Source organism: Phyllopteryx taeniolatus, chromosome 4 (assembly GCF_024500385.1).
Source record: "Phyllopteryx taeniolatus isolate TA_2022b chromosome 4, UOR_Ptae_1.2, whole genome shotgun sequence".
NCBI classification, from domain to species: Eukaryota; Metazoa; Chordata; class Actinopteri; order Syngnathiformes; family Syngnathidae; genus Phyllopteryx; species Phyllopteryx taeniolatus.
Window position 1 is genome coordinate 32990554 of NC_084505.1, and position 21629 is coordinate 33012182.

Sequence of the window (21629 nt, forward strand, 5' to 3'; positions counted from 1 at the left end):
TTGTTTTAGTTATTTTATTGTTGATGGCCTGGGTGATTCATGGATGGTGTATTGATTTAAAAAAAAACAAAAAACAAAAAAACAAAAAATCAACCAGTCCAGGGTGTACCTGCCTGAAAACAGAATACTGTACTTGTACATGAAATAAAAAATAGAGATAACATTTACGGAAAATATATCTCAAAATCTCTGTTTTATTTTTATTACATAAACAGATAAAAAATGGAATGCGTACTTTTAAATTTCACATATAAATTGAGGTGTTCTGATAAAGTAAGATACCAAAATATGCTCTGTAATTAGAAATGATTTGGTACAAAAATTGTATACTTTTCACATTTTGTTCATTATTTTGTGTTTAGAACTGCTTTTATTAGTTTTGGTTACTGCATGTAGTTACATGTGTGGGTCAGAATATTAGCAACGGCTCTCAGTATAATGACACCACTGCATACTACACCCACAATAATTCACATTAAATAATACAGCTCTCAAAATGCTCATCTTTTCATTGCTACGAGAGCAGTAAACAGGTTGCAGTGATGCTTCTTGCCTCTAGAGGGCAGCATGTGCTTTTTCATACGCTGCCTGTTAGTGCTTGAAGCTTTCATGTGTTGGCTCAGTGAGAAGAAAATCAACATTTGAGGGATTTTAAAGTTTAATTTCATAGTCATGGACATAAAATATTCACCATGCATGTAATTGAGTGTTTAGCAAACGTGTGTGTGTTTTTTTAGTGCAGTGTTTCCCAACCTTTACCTGAGCCAAGGCATATATTTTACATTAGAAAAATCTGATCTTTTGGAGCAATTCGTAAATAACCAATTACCCTGGGAACAGCCCTTTTATGTCACCAAAATCGATATGCCGCGATGTCTTTGTGTGACGTCAGTGGCGGAACTGCTGTGCCCTCCGACCGTATAAAAGCAAACGCCGGTGTTAACATCTTCCTAAAATCTTTTTCAAAGGGGAGTGATGAAATCAATACAACAAATAGCTGACAAAACCAAAATGAATCACTTACCTTATGCTGTTGCCTTCCTTCTGCAACGAAACATTTCAATGATCGATTTGAACAAAACAAGCCTACTAAAATGTATCTAACCTTACTATTTTATTTTTTAGATGACATTACACCACAGACTTGCTTGTAAATCAACCAAGAACACCTACTAGTATAAGGAAATGTGGTCGTCTTCGGTTGTTGACGTCAGCAGGCTCAGGCTGATTTTCGACCTAAACATGGGTGAGCCAAAATCCGGCTGAAAATTGAATGTCATCAGAAAACAAGCCTAAAATTACTACGCAGTCTATTTTTTTTTGTGGGGGGGGGGGGGGGTTCTTTTTTTTGCAGACCTTGTTTCTAAGTCTACAACTGTGGAATAAGTGTCAAAGTTCACATCATTTGAGAGGTCCATTAAGTGGAATTGGATAATGTACCGTGACACACTGGTTGGTAAATCACTTTTTTTATGGGGGGAGTGCGGGGTTCAGAAAGTTGTTGATCACTCATTTTGCCATTATTTTCCCCATCAACACTTAAGTTTGTGTCTTAGACGCCAGCCCTGGAAAAACCATCACAGCCCAGGAAACTCCACATGGACCTAAGGATGTCGCCCGTGGCAACCCTTCGCATGTGGTCTGCGCACACACACACACAAACACACACACACACGTAGGCAGGAGGAGAATCATTTGAGGATTTCGCTTGACATCTCACTCTTTGTGTTTCTCTAAGTGTGTGTGACACGAGGCAGCCTGGTGCTGATTGGTGTATGTCAAAAAGTGAGCGTATTGTGTACGCGCACACACACACACACACACACAGACAGCCTAAGCTTCTTAAAGAATACTTTTTTTTTTTTTTTTTTGTAGCTTTGTGAGTGATGTGAATGGCAGAGAGGATGCATGGTCGATGAATCACCACCATCATCTATCAGGCCTCAAGCTTAATCACAACAGTTTCAGGGTTGACAACGGTTCCAACAATCTTGCTTGAATAAGTGATGCAATTTGTTTAAGGCACAAACTGAACTTTTAGATCAAGCAGTGTTAGTAGGAGTCAGCATGAACAGCAGTTTCTGGAGGATTTGATCCAAAATATAATGCTGTTTTAGTATGTTTTGATGAAAAAAATTAATGCTATGTTTTGGTAGGAATTTCTTTATGAAATATACAGTAAATTTAATTTCAGATAGCATGATGCAGTTTCTAAAGGATTTCACATAAATTGTAATGCTTGGGTTTTTTAAGAAGTGTATCATTTAATAGGATTGCATCAAAGATGTAGTGTAGTTTTAGTAGGTATTCATATGAAATAATGCAGTTTTAGTAGGCTTTCACACAAAATGTAATGCAGTTCGAGTTGGATTTCCTTCAAAAGTTAAGTTTTAGTAGGATTTGATACGAATATGCAAGTTTAGTAGGATTTGATAAGAAATGTGTTGGTTTAGTAGGATTTCTCACTAAAAAATGCAGTTTGCGATTCCATACATATATAATGCAGTTTTAGTATGATTTCATACTGATGATGTAATGCAATTTATTTGAATGTCTTACAAAAAAAACTTTTTTAGTAGGATTTCATACGGACTATAATACAATTTTAGTAGAATTTCCGACGAAATGCAGTTTTAGGAAGATTTCATATGGATTATAATGCAATTTCAGTAGAATTTCATATGAAATCCAGTTTGTGTAGGATTTGAGACAACATATACAAATTTAGTCTGATTTAACACAAAATAGACTTTTGTGTTAGGGTCTCATACAAAATGTGCATTTTTGATAGAATGTAATACAGTTGATCCAAATATAATGCTGTTGTAGTACTATTTCATACAAAGTGCAATGCAATTTTACTAGGGTTCCTACTCTGTCTAGACAAGAACAACAACAACAACACAAAGCATCATCCAAAGAACAAACAGCAATCAGTGAGTATTTATGAAGCCACGCCCCGACCCGTGCTCCTGCTCTCTGTGTGTTAATAGCGTAAATTAGCATACAAATGAGAGCTGCTGTACGATAGAATCCACTCAGCGTCAATCTGTCCACTGGGACTTGATGATTACCTCTTCCTGCTCCTCCTCATCTCTCATTTCTTTCTTTTTGTGGCCTTGTAGTCTTGTTGTGCTTCTACTGGACGTCCACCACCATTGTCCATGTTTATTCTCTACTGTTTGTTTACCTGTGTGTGTGCGTTGGCTTTAAGCGTGTTTAATTGCTCCTGACTAATTTGAACATATGTGAGGAGCAGTTGGGGAAATAGCACATACACACACACACACGTATTTCTAGCATCTTCCACGTCCTCAGTTTTCGTCTTCCCCCCCACCTTTGCTGCGGTGGTCCCCTGCCGGCTGAGGCCTGGCCGAGCACAGCGGGAGGTGTTAATGATGTGAGGGCTCGCTGTTCTCTGCTGGGAGTCATGTGTCGCCCGCTCGCTGCCGTCTGTCACAAACAGCTTTATTCTTCACGTACAGTATGTGTATGCGCATGTGTGCTCTTCCACTTTTCACCTCTTCTGCGTATTCAAAAGCAGAAATCCCCGAAGTCGGGCCGCTTTATTTAGCGCATGTGCATCCAGTACAGGCGTTTAAAGACATTTCCTGTGCAAAAACTGGAAAATTTGTGGTTAATTAGGAGTTAATTGTTGTTTTGTGGATAATTTTTTTAAGTTGTAATTTTAGCCTGCGGGGAATGCTAAGGAGGGCTCAATGCTGGACAATTGTGTTTTTTTTTTTTTTTTTTCTTTCTGTTTAAACAATTTTATTTTAGCTGCGCTTATGCAAATGTAATGAAAGTTCCCATAGATTTATTTTCTATGATTTGAAATTTTCCAACTTCAGCTCTGTAAATATATCAGTTACAACAAATTGTACCTTTTGGCTCAAGCATGGTTGGCCAATTGAAACCCATGAAAACTACTTCTCGCCGGCATCGGGCAGGAATCTCGCATCTCCAAAACTGTCATTTTTCAGAACTCCCTTTCCAAAAACGGCTTGTTCGGTGAGCCATTGACATTGCATTGTCACTTTATACTTTATAAGAGAGAACACTTTATATTGGTTATAATTAGTCCAAATAAAAGATCCACGTGGAAACTGACCAGTCGTACCGATTTGCGGAAAATCTTTTAAATTGACCAAATTTACGCATGGCAGTTTTAAAAAAAAAAAAAAAATGTAATTCCTTATTTACTGGATTTAAGTATGTAATTTTGGTAACATGGGTTTCATTCTAGAATTTTAAGATTTTTTTTAATCTTTTCTACTAGATGACATGCATAAATGTTTGGACAAGGGAGAAATTTCATGTCTTATTCTTAGGTTCTGAATGAAGCATTGAATGGTTTTCAGTAATCCCTTGTTTATTGCGGGCATTACGTTCTAAACCACCCCAGCAATTGACGAAATCTGCGAAGCAGTGACTATATATTCATTTTATTCTTTGTATATATTTGAAAGCTTTTTGCAGAATGCCAAAACATATGCATGTGAAGTGCAGGTATTATTTTTGTCCACTTGGGTCGACAGCCGCACATTCTACACTGTAGTATCTGCGACCTTGAATGCCTGTGTGCCTTTTAGAGGCGGCCCTGGCCTGTTGAGAGATGTGGAAGTCAGCAAATGAGAATGCAAAGTTGGCTGGCTAAACGTTAGACGCTCCGATCTTGAGTGACAGTTGAGGTCATCGGAATTTTGTCTAAGAATGTGCTTGTCTTCACTGTTATTTTGTTACCATTTGCGCAATAAAGCGATTGAAAGAGTTGCTCCATCTTCCGTCTATCCTAACCACCTGTTATGGATTACAATTAGTTCTAACTAGAGGTGGTAGGGGTTATTAAATTAGCTAATGATGTTTACTTTACCTTCGAGGTGCAGTTGTGTAACTTAAGCCAGTTGTACTTTATAATAGGCACATTGTACTTTTGCTTCTTTATTTAATGTGAAATGATCCCAAAATTGGTCTTTTCTCCTGACTCGCGCTTATTGCTACGTGAGTCTGCAGTAACAGTGCGTGTGGAAAAGTAATCACCGCAAAATCCCATGATATGGAGAAGAATCCATGATGTAAGTATGATTAAAAAAAAAGAAAATACCAAATATTTTATTGTAGTAGGGTTCAAAACAAAATATAAGACAGTGTAAGTATCATTTCATACAAGATGTAATAACATTTTAGTAGAATTTGATACAAAATATTTTTTCAGAATTTCATACAGAATATGGTGAATTTTTAGTAGATACAAAAATACAAAAATGTTTTTTTGGATTTTATGGCATATAATGCATTTTTAGTAGAATTTCAAAATGCATTTTTAGTAGAATTTTTTTTCTTGAAATGTTTTAGGAGGACGTCATATGGAATGCATTGTTAATAGAATTTCAGATGAAATATGCAGTTTTAGATTTCATTTAATTGAAAATGAAATAAAAAATTTCTACGATTCAACAGCGTTCAAGACAAAACAAGAGAACGTGTCGCCAATATTTACATAGACTCATAAATATCTATGAATTAATTAAGTCATATTAAAAAAAAAACTCCCTTTGGGCAGAAGCATCATCAGCAAGCGATAGACTTGGTCAGCCATCACGGACGAAGCAATTTGAACACATTCTCGGAAACAATGTTGAGGGTAGGGGGGGGTCGGTCCGCAACGACGTAACCGTGTCGTTTCCTAATTCTGATCTTGCAAGTCTATCCCTCCTTATCAGTGTCTGATTCCCACATTTGCGGGGAGAAAGTAGACAGAGAGGCTGGAGGCCCACGGGCACACAGCAGGGGCGTGAAATTACATAAAGCAAAGGGATACAGAGAGAAGGAGCGAGAGAACAAACAGGCCTATCAAACGACCACAGAGCCAGATAACAAGATAAGGCCTAATCAATCAATTCTCGCACACGGAGAGATATTGCTAAGTGGCTCCTGAGTCGCGGCTGCAAATTAAATCTGCACACTCCTCCAAGTGAGAGCCCGGCGAGGAAGTGCGAGCGGGCCGAGCGGGAGGGTTGGGCGCCGGATGGGGGTCGGGGGAGCTAATAGGCACTAATTTCATCAACGCGGCCCGTGATGAAGCTTTTACACGCTGCTCGGAGAGGCCAAACTAAAAGGCTGCAGCTCTGCTCGTGTTCAATACGAGCGGGCTGTCATGAGTGGATTTGCAAGACGATAGCTAAGAATTTGATTACATTCCCTAATGCGTCTGCGCGTGCGTGCGCGTGCTAGTATGTTTCTTTTAGGCTAGTATGCTAGCGATTACTAATGGTGAGCCTCATGGGAAGGTGGTTTGTTTGTGTCGAATCATTTCATGACTGATTACAGTCCTTTTTGTATTGGTGTTGTTTTTTGTATTGGTATTAGCCACCTGTGAATTTTGGCTATTTGCGGCAGGGCTTGGTCCTAGTGAGGGTTGACTGTAATCACACTTTTTAAAAACAAACATTTTATTTTCTTACATTTTCTTTTATTATGGTTTATTATTGTTTTATGAGCAACGTGACAGGCGGCCACTATATTTGTGAAATTCTCTAAAAAAACATGGAACGAGCACTTCCAACTCGTATAAAGTCCTCCATAACAACAAAATTCAGGAAAAAAACCCAATTGATTACTAAAGTACAGGACCGATTCTACTGCCCACACTGCTCTTCTATCAAATAAATGTTCCATTTGCACTATTTCAGTCGGGTTTTTAGGCCAAGTGATGGTAATTTTGATGCATCGCCTTGAAGAAACCCCCGGAATTTCAGCCAGTATGAGCCAACTGGTGGATATAATTTATTGAAACCTGTCAGTCAACCAGGAAAGGGGTTTGCCTGAGTAACAGACGAAAGGAACGGTTCAAAGAGATATGCTGAGAAATAGTCAAGTTATACTGCTTTACTCTTATTTGAAAGCGTTTTTTGACCAGATTTAGGGCGATATCACACAGAAACGTTACCCCAAAAAGGCCATGTTTTTCCCCCACACAAAAAAACTCAATTTGTCTGAAACCCAATGTCCGAATTATTATTATTATTTTTTACACAGGTTAGTGGTCATTCCACCCAGAATGCTTTTGACAGACTGTCATTTTTCGGAAGTCTTGTCACCTTGGTAATTTATGCAATATAATGCTACTTTTCTTTATTTAAAAAAAACAAAAAACAAAAAAAAAAATAGTGGTGTTTTATTTGTGTGAGCCGGAACAGATTAATGGCATTTCAATTTCAATGAGGAAAATGGATGTGATTAAACTTGTAAGTGAAGGTACTGCTGTATACAAGCAATTTAAAAAAAAAAAAAAAAAAAAAACTTTCTCAATGTCCCCATTAGGGTAACCGTAGCGTTGACAAGATGACTTTGCAGTTCTTGCTTTTTAGAATTAGATACGTGCTCAGCTCCTTTTGAAGTCGCCATCTTCCATCACCTCCAGTGAACTAGAGCCCCCCGCCCCAACTGCCCCCGCGATTACCACCACCTGCACTGCCCCCCCTTCCAAGTCACCACCGCTGCCCTCTTTTTCCTTTATCCCGCCGTCTGCCCGGACCTCTCTTTCTCTCTCTCAAGTACACACACATACACACACACACACACAGTTGGCATCAGTTTCCCTCTAATGACATCCTCCGAGTATAATTAGTCTGGCCAATTAACAGCAGTAACGATGCTTGCATTCATTATGTCAAATTACACAGTGCTGACATAGTGTCAACTCAGCTATGCTCACCTGCTGAGTGTACCCGTGTGTTGTGTGTGTGTGTGTGTGTGTGTGTGTGTGTAGGTGTGTGTTTGCCAGCATGATCAAACCCTCTTACGTTGTTGCCTGAGAGGTGAAGAACGTCCTACGCACTTTCTCATTCTCACGCAAAGGCACACACACACACACACACACACACACACACGTCATGCATTCAATTAGCATGCACCCAGCAGAGATGTTTTACTTGTCGTGTCCCCCACGAAAGCAGTCGGGTGGCTTGCGTTTTTGCACGACTCAATCGCGCTCATTGATTATGCGCAGTTATGAAATATTACGCCGAGTCAGATGGGGCACACCCTCATTCGCATAAGAGCGATGTGGGAAACAGAGAGGCGGGGCTGGGAGGATTCGTATGGATTCGTCTTAATTAGCGTCTCGGCCCTCTGGAGGTAAACGACACTGCTGGGAAAACACGTGCACGGTTAATACAAAAAAACATGTTAATCTACACGGGGATAAACACATGCGAGCTGTGTTGAGTGCTTAAAAATGTGCCCTGCGAACTGAAGACTGCTGGTTCGATTTTCTGGCATAGTAATACATCACAAAATGTGGAAAGTGTCCCCCCCCCTCCCCCAATAAAAACAAATTAAAAATTTAAATAAAAAAAACATAGAATATGTTTACCTACTACCAGGAAGTGCCTATTTGAAAATGAAATGCTAACCAAAAGTTAAACTTAAGCAGTTCATTGACATTTTATGACATCATGGAGCTTGTGATGGAAATGTACTGCATACATGTGATCAGATAATCATGTCTTTGGTGAAGCAGCATGTGGCTTCTTGCCCGATATTATTCTCGTAACTGTAAGCAATGGTATGTTTGTAACCCCGAGGCGGCTCGAGTTTTAGGATAAATACGACAGCAGCTGCTGCGTTAGTCAGAAGAACTTGTACAGCATGTACGCTGCATTAATGCGATAAACTAGAAAGACAACTAAAGTAGTGCCTTGAGATACAAGTGACTTAAATTACAAGTTTTTTCGAGAAATGAGCAGTCATTTGGCTGATTTGTTTATTTTTTTGCAATGACTTTCAAGCGCAAACCTGAGGTTTACCTTGTTTATTTAAAGGGGAACTAAACCCACGGTGTCAAAACTTAGTTTCCTTTGCCTCCTACGCTGGAATTCAATATTACAACAACAGAACCGTCGCTTCCATATGACGTGGGGCCCCTTGTATGTGATGATCTGACAAGATTTTTATTCTGTTTTGAAAGTTAGCCAGTGGGGGGAAAAAATAATTCTTCAGAAGAGGCAATTGTAAATTCACTCTTACTACTGCGTTTTGTGCATGCATTGCTCGGACGGTTTATTTTACGTCAGGCACGCATGATGTTGGGCAGCTAAGGGGTCCTTGGGAAAAATGTCTGGGTCTCGTTCACGGCAGACGGCTTCTCTTTTCTTTTCACATCAAAGCCGTTCTGCGTTCGTGATGAAGATGTCAGACAGAAATAGTACAATGCAGACAAAGTGTAAATTTTACATCAGGCACCTTTTTGGGCAGCCAAGGGGTCCGGAGAAAGACTTAAAAAAATCTTTATTGAATATATTCAATTTACAATAAAACCCGCATACAAAAGACAATGGGTTGGATTGCAGCATTAAATCATGATGCACAAACTTAAAATTTTCCATTCTAATTTAATTATGTTATTACTCTTATGTTTTTATAAAGTACAATATTATAGAGTGTTATTTTTCCCATATTATAAAACATAAAAACAAATTTTTGGGTTGGAGGTGGGGGTGGAATGAATGAATGGCATTTCCATTCATTTCAACTGGGAAAGATGATTAGAGACTAGTGTTTTGAGTTACAAGCGTGGTCACGGAACAAATTAAACTCGTATCTCAAACCACAAGTGTATTTATACGCCACAGTATCCATTTTGCTGCAGCCCTCCGTTTTCTCGTTGGCATCATTCTCTACTTGGATAATCTCATGGAGGAGTAAATACAGGAGACCCTCGTTCTCCTCCGTTGTTATCGCTAGCGTCCCCGACGCGTTCACTGCGGCGTGGTTTTTGCAGTTTACCCCCCCCCCCCCCCCTAAAATGCACTTCCTCACACACCAACGTGCACTAGAGCAGTCTGGTGATTGCTAATTAGCCAGATGAGCACACGCAGACACGCAGGCCTCTGACAAACGCACACATACACACACACACACACACGCACACACAAATAATAATAGGCAGAGCTCTCTTGATAGGCAATTAACTTTCTCCAGACACCTCATCAGCCTGTGAACACACCTCCCCCTACGTTCTTCGGACACACACACACATGCACGCACGCACACACACACACACACACACACACACACGCACACACACAGACGCACACGTGCATCTTTCCATATTCAGCGTTCATTGCAGCATTTCGTATGTAGTGTGACTACGAGAATCTGTTCCTGTTCCACACACACACACACGCGCACACAAACACACACACACACACACACACACAAAAAGGACCAGAGGGCAGATGAATCATCAGGAGCCCTGCTGTGTTAAGTAATCACACTCTGGCGTTTAATTACTGACGAGAACCTGATGATGATGATGATGATGCTCTTTAATTAAGACGGCGCTAATTGAAGAGAGCTGGCGAATCAGAGCGCTCACTTTGACTAATTAGAAAGAAACAGGAGGCGAGTTAAACTTTTCATTTTTCTTATTATTGTGGCGTGTCAGAGGTGTATTTATTTGCTGGCTTGAGCCCAGCTAATTGGCTTGGAAATCATCTGTTGAACATTTTAATGGTGTTTTGTTTGAAAGGAGTCGTTAGAAACTGTTTTCAAAAAGGCAGACGCTTTCAAAACGCGTTGTGAATGCGACTGGACAAAGGTGGTCGAAGAGTGATGTGTTGATCTGTTAAAACTAGGGCTAGGTTAGCATCCGAGCTAGCATTTCTCACTTCCTGATTTCAAAACACGTATCGCATACCGCATTCCCTAGCTAGATTATAAAAAAACTAAACTATCACTAATGAACCGGTTAAGGTATCAGGGTCTATGTAGCAGATATTGTAAATCAGGTAAAAATCATAAATGGAGCATTTTTTGTCGACGGCAAGCCGAACTAACGCTTTGAAATCTTCTCTTTAGCATGTTTGCTAGCCATTAGCATCCCCTCCTTCAGGTATAGTAGGAGTGGATTTGTGTCCCCTAAGGTACAATCTGCACTATGTAAGGGTGCGTTTGGAAATGCACTCCGAGTGCGCTCTGCTGTGCTCCGGAGCGTACGGAAACTCAGAGCGTTGTTGAAATGTGCGTTTCGGTTATTCAGAGCACCTCTTTCAAGCTCGCTGTTACTTTTCACAACTCCCATTGTGAGTGGGCTTCTTTTTTATTGCTGCTTTCATTCTCCGTCTCCTTTTGTTGAGAAGTTCATTGAGGAGACCCTCATTCTCCTCGTTTGTTGGCGTATCTTGTTCTGACTGATGCAGTATGACGTGATATGTGCTTAAACATAGACTTGGTCTACTCACATTCACTGGAGCAGTACCGTGATTGACAATTAGCTCATAAAGTGACTTAACAAATTCATGTGAACAGACATTGCTACTGGAACCTGTTTTGTCGAATATTCTCAAAAGTGCGGTACCACTAGTGGTGCGCGGAAGAATCAACGCCTGGGTACAGTTCAGTTGTATTTAACTTTTAAGTCAAATACGTTTGTATTTAAGTTTGTTTTTAAACATTTGTTTAGGCACGTCTTACATTTTTATGTACAATATGTTTGAATTTACTCATTTAAGTACTTTTAATTTTTTTTTCCTATCAGTGGAGAGTTAATGTTCAAACGGTGCATAATGAATACTTGATACTTGTTCACGACAGTGGTTCTCAAGACAGACACAATTCGGTCTTTTATGGCCATGCAGTAGTTCTAGTTGTCACTTTATCTCCATAAATAAACATCGAAGAAGCTCGAAGCGCTTTCTCAGCCTGGCGCCTCGAGACAAGCTGGCCTCTCCCAATCCTTTTGTTCAACACGAGATTTTCATGTTTCGCGAGCTAGAAGCGGCGGAACGCGCGATTTACCGCTAACGCACAGACACGGTCACAGAATGCTGGCATGTAATTCTGCGTGAGCCGCTTGTAAAAAGAGCAGAAACTTCGCATCTCTTCTGCAACTTTGCATTTCCCGCATCTGAGCCGAGCCGGCCGGACGGATGGACGGACGGACAGAAGGACGTAGTGGCAGACACATAGGAGAGATTAGTGCTTCGGTATCGAGGATTACCGCGCGAACCAGCGAAACACAACTAAGCAGTGCGTCATCAAACTGATTTAGCGCCTCGCTCCCATTTAGAAGGATTAGCAGACAATGTTATTGTAATTAGGATTGTTCCAGGTGACGGCGACACTCGCATTGTGCTAAAAGAGCCACATTTATTTTCAGATCGCTCGCGCATGCCTCAGGTAAAAGGTAGTTCACGACAAGAGGAAATGAAAAGACGAGATTAGCGGAAAACAACGTCGCCCAGTTTGGGAGGTGCCGCATGGGACAAAGATTTAAAGAGCGGGAGAGGGGAGGGGAAGATAATTAAGGGAGAGCAGGCTATTGCAGGAGGGATTGGGAGCGTAAGGGATAAGACGGACAAAAAGCTACCTTTGTTGCATCTCGAGCACCATGAATATGTATTATATCAATTGATTCACCGGCCGCCATTGTTCCCCTTCAAATTATATCTCCATCGCACGAACACTGAACAAAAACAAAAGGATAAAAAAAACAAAACAAAAACTTTCCCAACAACAACAAAAAAGAGCGAGCTTTGCTTTCATGATTTTTTTTTTTTTTGTGGCTTTTATCCATATCATTATAGTAGCTTTTAAAAGGAAAACAGCTCTAATTAACATCTATTTGAATAATCTGATTATGCTACATGCTTGGCAATTGGAGAAAGAGGAATGAGTCGAAGCTAATGTGAGAAGTAACTTCAAATTGTATTTTTGACACAATGAGGATGATTTAAGGCTTTCGCAGTGGACCATCTCGAGTTGGACGATTGGGAATTTAACCAGCATGTCGTCGCTGTCGAGCGGAATCCTCGCATCTCCAAAATGAATACTTTTCAGGGAATCAAAAATCTCGCTTGAGTTACCAAACACTGCATTGCTCATGTTGGTATGATACCTTATATATCTATCATATACTGTTGGACACGACATCAGTTTAATAGCGAAGCTTGTAGCCAAAATGTTACACGAGCGGTACGTACCGCGCCGGATACGTTCAAATGAATTGAAGCGAGCGAGCCTCTTTGAAAAGATCCACACTTTAGCTTTTACTCGCCAACGCCCTCTAGCAATAGCAACCCTTTTCTTCATCAGCAATTACTTTTTATGGTTTAATAAATGTGATAAAGTACAATATGCAGTAAGCGGAGCATCAAAACGCCTATACAAGCTCCCCGTTCAGGGTGTCCATATATCCGATCGCTCAATGTGCGGGTGTGAATCACCAACTGTCATTTTCTACGATGGTGCGACTGCGCAATGGGGGCCCAAGGTTAGATTGCGTACGAGAAGGTCAAAAGGGGGACTAGTAGTGGGGGAAAAAACATTTTTAGTAAGACGTTCTCCTACTGTGCTGAGTTGTCTTACTAGTGAGGACAAAGAGAGTACTAGTACATGGACCTACAACTTGACATTAAGGGTATTGAATAAATGCTTAAATGACTCTCCATGCAGCCACCATCCAATGCAAACTAGAACCGCAATATTAAACAGATTGTACTATTCAATTAATATCTGTCAAAATTGAGCATTATCTTCAGACAGTCTGACCTTTTTGTGAACAATTCTAATGATTGCAGCTCATTGGATTGTGCAGGTGTTAGCGGTACCTCATGTTGAGTTTATATTTTGCTCTCGTCACGTTTCGCAGTTCCAACCTCTCCTACTAAGTCATCATCATCATCATCATATTCATCGCCACCATCATTGCTGCCACACTTCATTCAGCACTTGACGACTAATACAGGCCTAATTAGTGTTCACCGCCAATTAACATGATTTGGAACAGGCAATGACGATTCCTTTCACGATATGACTACACTCTTTGACTGCTTACCTGACGCGCTTCTGCATCTCAGACAGCGAACGTATATACCTGTATATTGTATGTTTACATTGTATATGTATATATTGTATGTCTGTATATAAATGATAGATTTGCAAATGCACTTAAAGACGAAAGTCAAGTGAAAATGTATTTTTACTGTCGATTATGTACAATACCCGTTTTGATAACTTTGCACATAAAAAAAAAAAAACAACCTTTGCACACAAACTATTTTCCCTCCTTTATTAACCTTAATCAAAGCTTATACTTGAAAGAAAAAATGCTTGCTAGCATTGGTTCATGCTTTTATGCTATCAAAACAACATGTTCCAAACGCTTTGCTCTGTACTGACTAACAAAAATGCTAATTAGCTACTAATAAGAACTGATAAAGTACAATGTCAGATTAGATGGAGAATTGATTGTTACGGTGACACACGACACGACACATTCGACACAAATCATTTTTGTAGATGACTAGCAAAAAATTAAGGCCACGGGCACTATATCAGAATCTGTTGCGTCGTTGTTGTTAACGCTCCCTGGTTCACGTTCCTCCATGTCGCTGCTGTCCCCGTTTTGTCCGCATTATAAGTCCCCATGATTTCAATTAATCAAGATCGTTGACTTTACCTCTCTCTATTTACATTGTGTTTACAACATTGCATCATCAAAAGTAACAAGCCTTTTTTTTTTTTTTTTTTTTTTTTTTATAAACAAAGGACTAAAAAGCAGTGAGAAGGGAGTAAAAAGAAAAATCAGAAAAATAAGTACTCCAGAAAAGTACAGATACCTGAAAAATCTACCTAAGTAACAAAGTATTTGTACTTAGTTCCTACCACTGGAAAGTGGTAAACAATGCGTCACTTTCTCACCTTCAAACACACACACGCACGCATCCTTGCATGTAGCTAGCTCATTGTATCACCTGGAGGGAAGAAAGGAACAAGAGGCTAATTAGTGATGATGAGAAGTTAATTTAGTCACACACCTTAGGTAATAGCCTCCATCTCCCTCTTTTCTCACCTTCTTCCCTCCTTTTTCCCGCTCGGTAATTTTCATGGTTCCGCAAGGTGTCAAACGTTCTGTCTCTTCTTTGTGTCTATGTGTATTCTTTTTCAAGTCGCTTTTCTTTCCTTATGTAGGGCATGAAAGCACATCGCAAGAATCCTTCGGAGAGCCGCTAGGCTGCAAAGCAGGTGACATTGTCAAGTTGACTAAGTGGGAAATTACATTATCCTCTGCTTTGACATTGCTGCATTCCACGTGTGTGTGTGTGTGCGTGTGTGTGTGTGTGTGAGAGAGAGAGAGAGACAAACGGAGAGCAGGTGAGATGGATCCTGAGCTAAATGTTTGCTAGCAGGTGAGCCTGTCGTTGACAGGTGGGGTTTGTGTGAGAAGCTCCACCCCTGCAGCGTCCATGCTCTCACACATGCACGCGTGCAGAAATAGCTCAAGGAGCGGCCACAGGCTGCCACTCGAGTAATGGTGGTGCTAGCTTTAATGGTGCCCTGTGTGAAGCTCCTAGATGGCGCCCTCCTGATCGGCAAATTACCGATTACTAACCCCTAAGGAAACAAGGTGACATTAAAACTTTGACTTGCAAAAAAATTCAATTTTTAATTTTTTTTTAATTTTTGGTCATCGTTCCGTACTGTTTGAATTCTGGACCACATCTATCCACTCTCTGAACCGCTTATTATCGCCAGCCAATCACACGGCACATGTAGACAAACAAGCAATCGCACTCGCATTCACAGCGACGGGCAATTTAGAGTCGTCAATGAACCTGCCATGCATGTTTTTAGGATGTGGGAGGAAACCGGAGTACCCGGAGTAAACCCACGCAGGCAACATGCAAACTCCATACAGGAAGGCCGAAGCCCGGATTTGAACCCGCAACCTTAGAACTGTGACGCAGATGCGCTAAAAAGTCGACCACGTTTCTGGTGACGTTCTAGGTCAGAATTCCAAGTTGTTTGACATTTGAACCACATTTCTGTTCATATTTCATGTCGTAATTCAAAGTTGACATTTCACCTTTGGTCATCATTTTGTCAACCACTTTTTGGACCACATCTCTGGTGAAATTCAAGGTCCCAATTCCAAGTCGTCTGACTTTCGGACGAATTTTCGTAATTCCAAGTTGTCCGACTTTTGGGCAGAATTATCCATCCAATCCATTTTCCGTACCGCTGATCCTCACTAGGGCGGCGGGTATGCTGGCACCTAGCCCAGCTGACTTGGGCGAGGTGCAGGGTAAACTCGGAACTGGTTACCAGCCAATCGCAGTGTCGGAATTATACTGTTGTGTTATAATATTAGTTTTCCTGAAGACCTAACTTGCATAGTGCTCGTAGAAAAGATCCAGTAGAGGGGATGTCTAGTCAGTGAGCACTTCTCTAATTAGTCACTTAATTACATCTGGATGCTGATTTGCTCGCGGGGATGGATGTTGTTCGTGTGTGTGTGTGTGTGCGCGCGCGCAGACGCACTCCAGAAAACGTTTACTGAAATGGGTGAGCTAATTCTCGCTGTCTGAGGCCATTACGGTATTAATTTAATTTGGGTGAGCTGTCGCTAGCTCATTAACACATCTAATTAATTCATTGACATCGGAATTAAGCTGTTTCACTGAAAGTGACACCTCTCCCTCGCACTCTCTCTCTTCTAGCAGGCAGTTGGAGGAGTTGAAAGGGAACGTGAATTACAGACAGGATGGAGTCATATTGTCAATAAAAATGGGAAAACACTTGAGGGAAGGAGCAATAGACACTCATAGTAAAGTGTTTTTTTTTTTTTTTTTTGACATTATAGGTGAAGCCTATTTGTAACGTTATCTTAAAGCAGACATATTATGCATGTTTCAGTTCCCAGGTGTCTTTCGAACATGTCTGTAACATGCTTTTCATCAAAATACCCCAAATATATCCATCATAGGCAGTTTTACCCTCTTCTTCGAGCCTCGCGGAAATTATGTTAAATAGATACGTTTTGAGAGGGCAGTCCCGTCTCGCCCTTTTGTTACCATGACGACCAAGGGCGGAGCTACTTTGCTCGGCCCAAAGCGTGAAAAAGTAACCGCAAAGCACAACGCGGATTGTATTTTCACTCGTGGAGGCATCAGTTCATCACCAAGTCGCCAAAGTAGACATTTTTTTTTTAACCCTGAGATTTTCAGCCTTTAAAACCAATTGTCAACGGTAATCTGTCTCGTCGCCACCCCCAGATGGATTGCCCCCCCTTTTGCACGCCACTGGTGTGAGTAGGAATGTGTGTGTATTTGTGTGTGTATGAACGCATGTGTGAGTGTGTGCGTTTGTGTGTGTGAGGAGGTAGCACACCTAAGCTAATGTCCCTGTAGGTGAGGATTATCTGGATGTAACACTCAGTGGGACTCTTGTTAGAATGGGGGGGTTGTTGTGGTGGGGCGGGGGGGTTGCAGGCACAGTCTGCCTCTGTGGTAAATTTGATTACGACATGTCGGGGAGAGGAGGTCCCGCCGCGAAACAGGTGCCCCTCACAGCCGAGGCAGGTTCAGTTCTCTGCTTCCTGCTCGCCGTCTCTCCATCTGTGTTGTCCCTCTCGTGCTGCTTCATCTTTTTTTGTCTTACTTGTTTGGAACGTCCCGTCTGCCAACTCGTAATGTGTCACCTTTGCTTCCTGCTTCCTTTTTGTTCTGAGTGAGGAAACAAGTATTTATTATGAAGATGAGTCCAATCCTGCGTCAGTCATTATCTGAGTCATTATCTGAGCCAGGTAATAGTGAGTGATACCTGTTTTCATTACCTTTTCTAGTGCAAAAACTAGACAACAGAATTTCATGAAATGGACACATACTATGCTAAGCAACATAAAATTTTGCCACAAATCTATTTGAAATGCAGACACCCAAAAGGTCAAATGATAGAGTCCTGACATTCTATTCTTAACATTTTACATTCGGCCATAAACTGTGAAGTTAGCCTACTATCTCACATTTGATGAAACAAGGAAATATGCCGCTTTTATTTCGATTTGACAAATTTATTTTCTGGGAGCATGACAGGCTAGTTGATAGCACTTCTGCCACATGTAGCCCACAGTGGTGCCTTGAGATAGGAGTTTATTTCGTTCCTTGACCTTGTTCGTAACTCAAAACACAGTGTGTATCGCACATAATGATTTGTGTTATTTAGTCGTGGTCTTGTTGATCATCTTGTTCCCTCAGATAGTGGCTGGGAGTGTTTCCACGAGCTCACAAACGTGAGTACACCCCTCACATTTTTGTAAAGTGTGTTTTTAAAGTGTGCACAACCCTGAAGAAATGATACTGTGCTACAATGTAGAGTACAGCGATCCCTCGTTTATCACAGGGGCTATGCTCCAGTGCACCCCTGAAACACACAAAATGTTTTTGAAAAATTATTTATAGATATATTTCAAGCTTCATCCATAATACCAATGCTATATGCATGTGAGGTGCAGGTATTATTTTTGTCCATTGGGGGTCGCCATCCTCACATCCTACACTGTAGTATCTGTGACATTGAATATGTTTGTGCCTTTAAAATGTGTACCTGGCAATTTGGGTGACGTGAAAGTCAGGAAATGAGAATGGAGAGTTGGCTGGCTGTTAATTGGCTAAACCGTTAGCCAATCTGTGTGTTGAGTGATGGTCAAGTGAGGCCATCAGCAGGTCATCTAAGAATGTACTTAAGTTTACTGTATTTTGTGACCGTTTGTTCATTAAAGTGATTGAACGTGCACTCGCTGCTGTGTCTATATTCCCTCTATCCTAACCACCTGTTATGGATTACAATTCCTTCTAACTAGTGGTCGCAGGCTATATTGAATTGGCTAATGATGTTTACTTTACCGTAGACGTGCAGTTGTGTAACCTAAGCCGTTATACTTTGCAACAGGCACATTGCACTCTGGCTTCTTTTATCAAGTGTGAAATGATCCCAAACTTTGGACATTCTGTCTTTTACGCATGTTTTCTTCCCGGCTCGTGCTTAGCGCTACATGAGTCTACAGTAAAAGTCTGCGTGGAAAAATGTTCACCGCGATATAGTGAGTAATCCACGATGCAGTGAGGCCGCGATATAACGACGGACTACTGTAGTCAGTGTACAGCTTTTTTAACAGTCTAAATTTACAGTGCCCTCAAAATAACACGAAGCCGTTAATGTCTAAACTGCTGACAACAAAAGTGAGCACACCCCTAAGTGAAAATAATATAAACTTGAGAAGTTTAATTGCATAGACTGTATAGAAGCACATAAGCAGCTACCAAGAGATGTAATTGGTTGTTAATGTTGGCGGCAGTCTTTCTATCTGTGTCATTCAACCCTTCTCGAAAACAATTTTATTGAATCCAAGATCTTGTAGGGTTGCTTGTATTTTCCACTCGTCAGCTTGTCAATTGGACAGTGACTCCCACAGGAGGAGAAGGAGGAGAGGAGCGAAGGATGAGAGAAAAAGGCAAGTCTCGTGGCCAGCTGCAGCAATTAAGCCTGGCTTCCTCCAGGGAGCCATTAGAAAGGAAGAGCGGCCTTTAAAATTGCATATGGCTGCAATTAGGACAGAGGAGGCGATGAAATGATTTGGCTCTCATTTTGCTCCATGGATTTATTTATTTATGTATTTGTTCAAAACGCAGGAAATACACTAAACTGAACTCAGCCGCAAACACTCTTACAGCCTCATTTTGAGACTCCTCCTTTGACTTAACTCCATTTCTTCACGTCCTCCTCTCCTTCATCTCAAATCAAATTTCCCCTTTGAAATGAATTGGAATGTAAGTAATCTGTTCCAGACTCTAAAAAAAGAGGAAAATAGCACTCTGCAATAATATTGCACTTCATAAAAATAGAGTCACAATGACATCATTAAATTGAATGTAATTGCGAAGATGCGTGAAATAACAAGACGAGGAGGCGAGAATCAAGTCATGTCACTTTACTCTCCACATACAAACGAGTGTTTTCACGTCAAACTGCCAACCACTCCCTTTCAAGCCAACAACTCCCTTTAAATCTTTCATCTCCTGCCCCTCCCTCGAAGATACACATCCCTGGTAAATGCTGTAATAGTCGTATTTTTTCATATATATATGCATATGTATGCCAGTTAGTATTATCTTTCTACATGTGTTGCTTCACCCGTAGTGTTCAAATATGCGTTGCTTCTAAAAGGGCAACTAGTGTACTTTTCTCATTTGACTGCAGCCCTTCACCCTTTTGAATTCTTTCCCCCCACTTCCTCTGCTCCTTATTGAAGATATGTTGTCTTCAATAAGGTTGAAGACAGTTGAAGACATGGTTCTTCAACTCCTCTCCTGGGTTTCTTCACTTCCTCCTCTACTTAGCTTCACTTACACTCCTTTTGCTGCGCTACTCATTTTTGTTTTACTCCACTCCTTTGTAATCTCCTTTGCTCTGATTACGCCACCTCTTTTACTCGATCCTTTCTTCAGCTACTTCTTTTCTCCACCTCCTCTTCTATTCTGTCTTCATCTCATTACTCCTTTTCTTGACCTCCTTCATTTGACTTTTTTATACTTTACTCCTTTTCTTTAATTACTTATTACTTTACATCTTTTCTTTGATTTCTTTGTCCTTTTACTCCTTTTACGTCACTCTTTCGACACCCATTTTACTAATTTGGTCTACCTCCTGCTCACATTTCCACCATCTCTTCCTGTCCTTCACTGCATTCTTTCCTCATGCATTTTCTCCACTGAGTTTTCTTGACCTCTTTCCCCCCCATTTAAGGTCTTAACTTTTATTGAAAGTCAATAAACACCCTTCTTAAATGCCTCTTGCTTACTTCGTGGCTCCTCTCTATCTCTTCCTCTTTCTCGCCCTCGTCTCTTCTCCCGCTGCACCGACAGACGGAGATGGCTTGAGCATCTGTGTCGTCAGTGGCGATGGATGTTCTAATAATATTTTCACAGATGTCATTTCAAAAGAGTCTCTATTTGTTTATTTTTGGCAGAGTGAGATTTTTGTGCGCAGAAAGTCCATCTAAACTTACGCCTTCTTATACCATGTCGAAGTTGTGGCGCGGGTAATGTAATGCGATTTTAGTGAATCTGATGGTTGTAAATTTATTTCAACAGTGGGGCATCCAAACCTCTTAACCATTGTACAAATCAATTAATTGGATGCATTATTACCAAATACCGAAAAAAGCAATTGACCTAAAAAGGTTGACGCCTATATTAGTATTTTAAAGGACAAATTTACCAATGTATTTTACTGTACATTATTAAAAATGAATGTCTTCCAGATGATTGGATTTAGAAAAAAAATGCATCAGAAGTGTGCATGCACATACTGTACCAGACTCTCTGCAACTTCTACTAACAACCCAGGCTACATTTAGCTCCTCCTTGACATGCAAACCTCGTCTCTTGGTGGAGATGTAGCACTTCAACACAATTACTACTTTCCTATTTACGCAGGGCTTTATCTTGTGGCGTCATAGAGAATTTTAGAAAAAAAAACTAAGGAAGCAACTAGGGGAGTTTTTCAGCAAATGGCTAGGGATAGGTTGCACCAGTGAGTGAATTTGTGAATCGTGAACCGCAAATATATATGCCTGCCGGGTATTTAAAAAAAAAAAAAAAAAAGAATGTTTGATGACACTGTTTGTGAGCTTTTTATTGTGCTGCTTCTCTCGTGTGCTTGTTTACTCATTAAGCGTAATCCAATTAAAGCACTCGAGAGCAGCTTACTACACCAACACGGCGGAGAAGACAGGTTGCGGCGGGCCCGGCGGCCTCCTCCCCTCCTCGCCGCTCCACGCGGGG

At 40.8% G+C, this 21629-nt stretch overlaps 1 protein-coding gene across 2 annotated transcripts in view; it reads left to right on the top strand.

Annotated features, from left to right (window-relative positions):
- The first annotated feature begins 1824 nt into the window (after nt 1–1824).
- The window catches only part of LOC133477277 (uncharacterized), a 119768-nt gene continuing 99963 nt past the window's right edge, over nt 1825–21629 (top strand). The window contains exon 1 of one of the 2 annotated variants that reach the window (XM_061771873.1): nt 1825–2936. The gene's annotated coding sequence lies outside the window, so the exon portion shown is untranslated. Of the gene's footprint in view, nt 2937–17277; nt 18077–21629 lie in introns of those variants that run through there. The other variant, XM_061771874.1, reaches the window with a different exon arrangement.